Source organism: Mercenaria mercenaria, chromosome 15 (assembly GCF_021730395.1).
Source record: "Mercenaria mercenaria strain notata chromosome 15, MADL_Memer_1, whole genome shotgun sequence".
NCBI lineage: Eukaryota > Metazoa > Mollusca > Bivalvia > Venerida > Veneridae > Mercenaria > Mercenaria mercenaria.
In genome coordinates, this window is record NC_069375.1 from 73763451 (window position 1) to 73771489 (window position 8039).

The following is an 8039-nucleotide window of genomic DNA, read 5'->3' on the forward strand; positions in this document are numbered from 1 at the left end:
TAGGGTCACTCAAATACTTTTTAATGCGTATGTATGTTTGCTTTGTTTTATATTATATGATTTTTGTTAATGTGGAATGCATTTTTTTGTTTAAGTTGAATGCGTATTTGTTTGTATTTATTCTTTAATTTATTCACTTTTGAACGTGTACATGTGCATGTGCATGAATAGAGTGCTATATATTGGTGGTAGAATAATTTTAGAATAATAAACTATAAGGCATTTTCAGAATATAATATATAAAATGTAAGCGTTTTTTTAGTATTATAAGTTCTAAACTGTAGCACATGAAAGCATGTTTATGACACATTAAACATAATCAGTATATTTCGAAACTGGTCTCTAGAAAATGATAAAAATGATGATGAAGTTTCCAGTGAACTTCGGATAAAACGTACTTAATTCTTACTATTAAACCTTTAATAGCTACACATTTCAGGCGGAAAAAATAATTTCCTACCTGTATCACTTTTGGACTAATCCACAATTAAAGATTTACACATAGATGATAGTGGATATACAATTGTGCACCAGTGGAATTATAATATGCAACGACCATCGGTCAGTCTGCCTTTAAAATATATTCAATGAACTCTGTGATGCTATAGAATTAAATAGATAAATTATAAAAACAATATGTTTTACATAAACGCCATTATAAAGTTGATAAGTGTGTTCATTTATCGAAAAGTAAACACCAGACTCCTGAAACATGAAGGTACGAACGTTATAAGGAAAAAGACATGTTTTATTGTAATTAAATTTACTTTGATTACAGTTGTAGATAAATAAAAAGACTACGTGAAGAGCATTAATTAATTTTAAAATTTAGACGTTAAATGTGTTTGTCACTGAAAACACTTAAGATATCAGATTTCTTGTAGAATAAAAGACGAAAATGACGTTATATGAAATTTAAATAATAAAACCGATTAAAAAATTTGTTTGGTTTAAAGTAAACATTATATTTACATTTAGGATAATAATTTGTGGTGTGTCATCACCCCAAGTTTTGAATACATACAAAGAGGACAAAAGACTATACAAAAACATCCAGGCCAAGTATCGCAATCCCGTATTTGATTGCAATGGAAAAGGCCTTTGCATACAATAATAAGGATCTTTTGAACGATGCATCATATTCAATTAAATCTATTTAAATTTCAAATGGAACATTGAATACCAGCACATTGAATGATAGTAGTGTCAATTTGACTGAATCTATTCATGAAAGCAAACGACGATAATAAAGTGCCACTAACACCTACTTAGAGACTCGTCACAAACTGTTGACTTACTTTTCCCAGTATTAGTATGAACTTTGTGAAACTTAGTTTACCAATATAGATAAAAAATACAGTTGTACTATAAAATGACAGGCTGTCGATTTAGGCCTTTCCTGAATTTAAGTGTTTAACAACTATATATGCAAACTTGTTGAGTCAATTTCTTTACATTAAAGTTGAATAACTTTACAAAGAAATTGTCAAATACATGCCACATGTAAATTACATACTGTTACGTTTATTCAGATGTTTAGACATTAAAACACATTTAGTAGGGTGAGTATAAAGATGCACTTAAACTTCCTTGCTATTGAGCTAGCTTTTATAACAACATGATAGAGTGTCCGTCTTAGGTTGGAGAGGTCAGTGGTTCGATTCAATTCTGTTACATTTGGCGTCCGGTATAAATATATCACAAGCAGATAGGAATGGACAACTTGGAAAGTCAAACAGAGGTTGAAACTCTGGAATTCGAGGACGAATTCTAAAATGGAGCGGGAGGAGGGGGTGTAGTAGGATTAAGTATAAGGGTACACATACTTCCTTGCTATTGAGATAGCTTTGATAGCGACGTGGTATAGTGAATTGGTCCATGTATTGCTTGAACTCTGAGTAAGTTTGCCCATAAAGTCCATTCTGTAACATTTTGCATAGAGACGCGCCACAGAATAACTGTATTGTTTATGTTGTCATGATGGTAATTCTAGTTTTTGTATGAAATTGTTGGAACATACTTGTATCTAGAGACCAAAATCGAACCCCAAGGCAGATATAACTCACGACAAAATATTTTCTATATTGACATAAAATGCTTGGTTGTATTAAAAGTGATAGTACAGGTCTACAGTTTGAATATACTTTAAATACAACCAAATATATCATACAAAATGAAAACTACCTAAAACGGAACATCCGTAGCCTTACGGCTTTACGGCCACTTGCCGCTCCAGACAGAAAATAAAAGACAATTTTGTTATTATTCGCCTTCCGATAACAAAATAGTTCCTGACCGGAGAATAAACAGCCGTGTCGTATTTCAGATTAAGTTTTAAACGAACTTAGCCACATATTTAGAGAACAATATACAGGCTCATGAAAGACCGAATTTTAACATTACAATGTCATTGAAACACCCGTTTCGTTGAATAGAATAATAGCTTTATAACCCATATATGGAGGTATTTTGTTTGAACCATGGGTCATAAAATAAACCGTCTGCTTTGAAAAATAATATAATTGTCGTTCAAGGTCTGTTTGTTCAACAATCGGTACACATTAATATACTGACAATGTTACAGGCAAGGTCGAACTGTTCAAACGCTGAGATATTCATTTATATAAAGACCGATATAAAAATATCTAGCATTGACAAATACTTGGAGAAGTTAACACCTTTGTTCAAATATTTGTAAAATATACTCGACCATTGTTCTAACCTTTTTTTTCATCTCTACCACATTTTGACACAATCGAATGAAACTGGAGACATTGTTTAATGATTATTTAAGTCTTGACTTGGCCCTCATGAATATTCCGAATACTTCCGTAAGTTAAATTTCGATGTCCGAACCTAAATAGCGATATAACTAAATATATGCATTTCCTAACTGACATTTTGTTTGCTGCGCAGATATCTAGAAGGACAAAACTTTCAGTTGCCTACATCGGGATTGTGGACAAAATGCTATACTGCTTGACATTTATGGTTCAACATTTAAAATAATACACTAGTATCCATCAATATTCTATCTATATGTCAGTAAACAATTTTGGAAAATGTCAACTAAAATCTTCAAAAAATGTTAGTTCAAAAGACAAATTACCTGTTACCAGAATTTCCAAATAATAGCAGAAAATCCAGGCCTAGAGAAGGACTCCCTCATGAAACGGACAGAAGATAAAAGAATAATCATGAAATGAGTACTACAATATGTCAAGTAAAAAAAATAAACGTAAAGATGCTACATATCGAAATATTGTGAGACGAAAAGCAATATCGATACAATAATATAACATTAAATTTAAAAAAGAAATGAATGAATTCGAAGCCGTCGTATACTATTGGTATTCGCAGAAGTCAGAGAGTCAACAATAACGTCATTGCGTTATCAGTAAACGTGTTAACAGTTACGCACAGCAAAGATAACAATTGTGTGTAAACAATTAAACCGTGACAGATGCAATAAGATATTCCCGAATTAGTGCAACTTTGTGCTGGTCGAAATGTAGCAAGTAATGCCGCCTGAAGGATAATTTAGCGGCCAACATTACACTCTTCAATGGATAGAATTATGCTTTCATTTAGACATCAGATGTTATTCTGCAAGCAAGAATTGGCATTTTATTTGTATGAGAAATAGGTATAAGCTTTGCGGTAGGGATTATTTTTTTCAACAAATGGGTGCATATGATTTCGAAAATTTTGAAAATTACCGATATAAATGTACTTGTATGCCACTTACCGCACGGCTCCTTTGTTTTGAAGGAGTTATTTTTGAGAGCGCAGGTTGTTTATCAAATATTAGCCTGACCCTTGGGTTAGTACTTGAATGCAAACTACACTCGTGCTTTGCAAGCGTATTTTTTACACATAAAACATGTGTTCAACTGTTGTTTTGTTTTTAATATGTGAGCTGAAATATCCTCTTTATGATTTCCCTGTTAATAAACTACAAAATGACGATCATTGAAAATGCAAAGAAAATGTATTACAATTTAGCAAAAGATAACTTATTGAGCAATTTAATCCTGCTTTTATGAAACATCCAATCTGATTATTTCGAGCAAATAGTAACTTTTATTGAGAAGATGATCGTTCACCTTTTATAGGGTTTAATGCCATAATTTCAACAACTACGGTTATGTAAAGGGGGTCAGTATATGTGTCAGGCCATGAGATTTTTGGCCTAAATGAGATTTTGGTCGAAAATGGGGTTTTCAGGTAATCTGACAGATTGTCATGTTCCAAGTAAAAATCTGCTATTTGACAACAGAAATCAGCCGTTGTTATGGAGAAATTACCGCTTTTCGGACACCATATTTTCGTCTAACTGTACCAAAATAGAGGCAGAATATCTTAATTCAGACTCCTTCTTAAAATAATATGAAAAAAAATACATAATGAAATATCAAACACAACATACAGTTAATTAAATTTCTTTCTTTCTTTCTGTTTCTTTTTTTCATATAAGCACATATTATTTTCCCCTTAAAATCGTTTCCATGGCAACACAGTTGTTAAATCCAATTTGAATAGTTCCTTGATAAATCCAGCCAAAATTTACATCAAGAAAGTGAAGTTAATATACCGTCAACATTTTCCAGTGTACAGACAAAGTTTAAAGATAACAGTTTTTTTGCAAAAATCTAAATATGTCTTTCTTTTGTACAAAAATAGATTTACTGGATTACGGGTTAGATAACATGACAAAACTATGACAAATTAACCTTGTTGTTAGAACACTTGACTCATTGACATATTTCTCTGTAACTGTTAGACAGAAAATCAGGCAAAAAGATATAATTATTAGAAATATTATAAACTGATTTTGCTTAAAGTAGTAGTACAGATGTCACACTGATCAGTGACTCGTTACCATAGCAACCATGATGTATTTTCTTACCAAAAGTACCATTTCTATCAAGTTCTTGAAATAATTGAATATGTTAAAGTGTTTTTCAAAATATTATTTATATTGAAAGCTGTCTAATTTCATATTCAAAAGTAAGAAAACCTCATTTCATGTAAACTGGTGTGACACTGTTTGGGATATACATAATTTTCTGATACACACGACACAACTCTTGCTAGTTTAAGGCAGATTCATATGAAAACATAATGTTTTGTTGATGCAGTTATTACTTAGAAAAGAATATGACCTTACATTAATTTTTTTAACAAATAGAACATATAAACATGAAAGATGTTTTACAATAATTTATAGTCAGATTAATGTTTAATACCATGGCAACAATGCACTATTTTCTTATAAAATTAAAGATAGCATTTATTGTCAAATTTCTTGAAACTGTATGATTATTTAAATAAAAAAAGAGCACTCAAGATATATTATGCATGGAGTATGTTTTCAAAAAAAATATTCTGTATTGCTTAAACAATGAAGACAGTTTTACTCTAACCACTTCACTGCTGTTCTGACAACAAAACATACTTTTACCAAACATTTCTCACAGTTGAACTGTGACAGTTCAGTTAGTTTTACTTTTTTCTTGACTCCCATTTGTAGTTTGAATCAGCTTGGTGAACTTTTGCAGAAAACATGACCTTATTTTGTGCACTTCTGTGACAGTTGCACTTTATTTCATTGGCATACTTTCAACTGGATGGTAAGCAAATATATTAGTTCCTTGGGTTTCATTTCCATTCACAAATTCATAAAGAATTTTATTTTTCTGGCTGGAAATTCTTTCTTCCTTCAGCCATTCTGCAAAACAAAAATACATATTAGTATTAGTACCTTTAAGTAGAAAGTTACAGAATAGAATACTGTGAAGCATTTTTTAAAAATAAAAGTGTCTTTTTGTGTAATCTACATAAAAACATGACTAATAAGTACCCATCCATCCATCAATCTCATAATTTTCAAGAATACAAAAAACTAGCTAATCTTCTGACATACTGGTAGACATACACTTAAAAGAATTAATTCATTCAGTCTAACTAAATGAATACTCAAATATTGCAACAGTTTCTTAGGAAAATACATGTATGATGATATTCAATCATTATGCATATTTCCCCACTCTCCTCTTTTTATGCTAGATATGTTTGTTGAATGAATCTATTAGACTAGTAATGATTTCTTTCAAAATGCTATTAATACAATCAGGTCATTTATGTGTATGATATTTTAAGATTTATTTAACTTACTTGTACTTATTTTAAGAGGAATTTATTTTTTGTATATATTCTTAAGATGTATTTATCTTTCTTACAATAGAAAAACTGCAAGAATGCAGAAAATTACAAACCAACAAACTCTTCTAACATGTGGTATGTGCCTTGAGAATTCCTTTTTTTTTGTTTAAGGTCATAGCAATATGCCAGATGTTTCTCAGTAGTTCATCAATAGTTGATCTGTAAAATTAAAAAAATACTTTAAAAAAAGCTGAAATGTGAGATAAAGATGGCCTAGCTAGTTACCTCAGGACACAGAACACAAAGATTTATACTATGAGTGTTATATGTTTCAATCAAAAGCATGACTTTCTTAACAAAATGTCTTTAAAGTTTAAAATATATTCATTTAATGTGTAGAAGTTGTTTGTAACTTGTAAAGAACATTATGTAGTGGTGAGGAATCCAACAATCATGGTCAAGTGAACTGAATGCAAACTTACATGAAAAGCTATTGAGCATCTGTTTTATACAAAATAAAAACAAACAGCTATTCTTTATACTTTTTTAATTGAAGTGAGTTTGACATGAATAAGAAATAATTTATTTAAACTGACAACTGTTCCTGTAAGTCACTACATAAATATGGATAAGGCAGTGACTTTTGACATACTGGACTTTCATACTGATACACTGACCAGAAATAAGAGTGAAAACTGTTGTGGAAAGAAGTAAGCTTCCTGAATGCCCCCTCCCCCACCACCCCCACACCCGCCCCTTATTTGGAGGATATAGGAGAGGGTAATTTACAGTTAAAAGAAACGGAGGAGGGGGGAGATGGGGTGTATTTAGTTTATAAATGTAGTGTGGAAGCAGTTCTCAAGCTGAGGAAGGGTGTATTTCATATGACAATGGGTGGGAAAGAGAAGGGAGGTATTTGGAGGAAGTTGATGGGAAGGGGGGTGATTTGAGGTAACCCAGTTGTGGAATGGAGAAGGGGGGTAAAATGTTTCCGGGAGGGGGTGATTTCCTTTTTTGAAAAACTGCGGGTGTTCTGGCTGACATAATTTAACTGACGCTGTTTTAATTTTCTGATTATTTCCCATTACCATCAGAGGTCCGTAACAGCATATAAACATCTCTGAGCTGAATATTTTTAGCTAGAATTAAAGCCCAGATGACAATTCCGGGATATTTTCGAAGGACAAAACGGTCTATATGGATTTAATTAATATTTTAAAACTCTACATACTGTGTAAATATTACTACTTACCTGTAAATCGCTCAATGACATTCATTATCCCTTTAAAATCAATCGTCAAATTACTGTTTAAAAGTTTCCTTTCACACGACCTTTCATGTTTACAAATGGCGTGTTGATACAAAGGGCGATAAATTGTCAATTATTTGATAATGAAACGAAATGTCAAAACACGGAAATGTTACAATACCTGCTTGGTAAATGACGTTTGTCTCTTCATTCATTTATCGTCCCAAAAATATATTTTGTTAATTGATAAAATGCATTAATTGACGCGAAAACGTGTTGAACTCCACTCATTTTTGTGACGTAACTTTAATCGGCTTTTTCTCGAATGACGTAACGCCGCATTTGGGCCAAAAATCTCATGGCGCGACACATATATTGACACATGCTTAGGTTCTGCATTTTTATTGAGTTGTTCTTTACATGACAGATACGTTTAGGACGAATTCCTACAAGCAAAATTGTTTTCTGTCAAATAATCAATAGAACTTGCCACATACACAAAATGTATTTATTATGAATAGAATAGAATCTATAAGAAGATCCTTTGGAAACATAGTATACAACAAAGCAAATATAATTGAACGTGCAACATCTTTCACGTCCCATAAGACTTGCTTATGCAGAA

General features: G+C 31.7%; 1 long non-coding RNA gene across 1 annotated transcript; it reads right to left on the reverse strand.

Moving 5' to 3' along the window:
• Positions 1 to 4169: 4169 nt before the first annotated feature.
• LOC123549428 (uncharacterized) lies at positions 4170 to 7773 on the reverse strand. Its single transcript, XR_008367515.1, has 3 exons — positions 7418 to 7773; positions 6279 to 6384; positions 4170 to 5731 (listed from the first exon to the last, which is right to left on the reverse strand). It is a non-coding gene; the product is annotated as an uncharacterized LOC123549428 (long non-coding RNA).
• Positions 7774 to 8039: the final 266 nt, after the last annotated feature.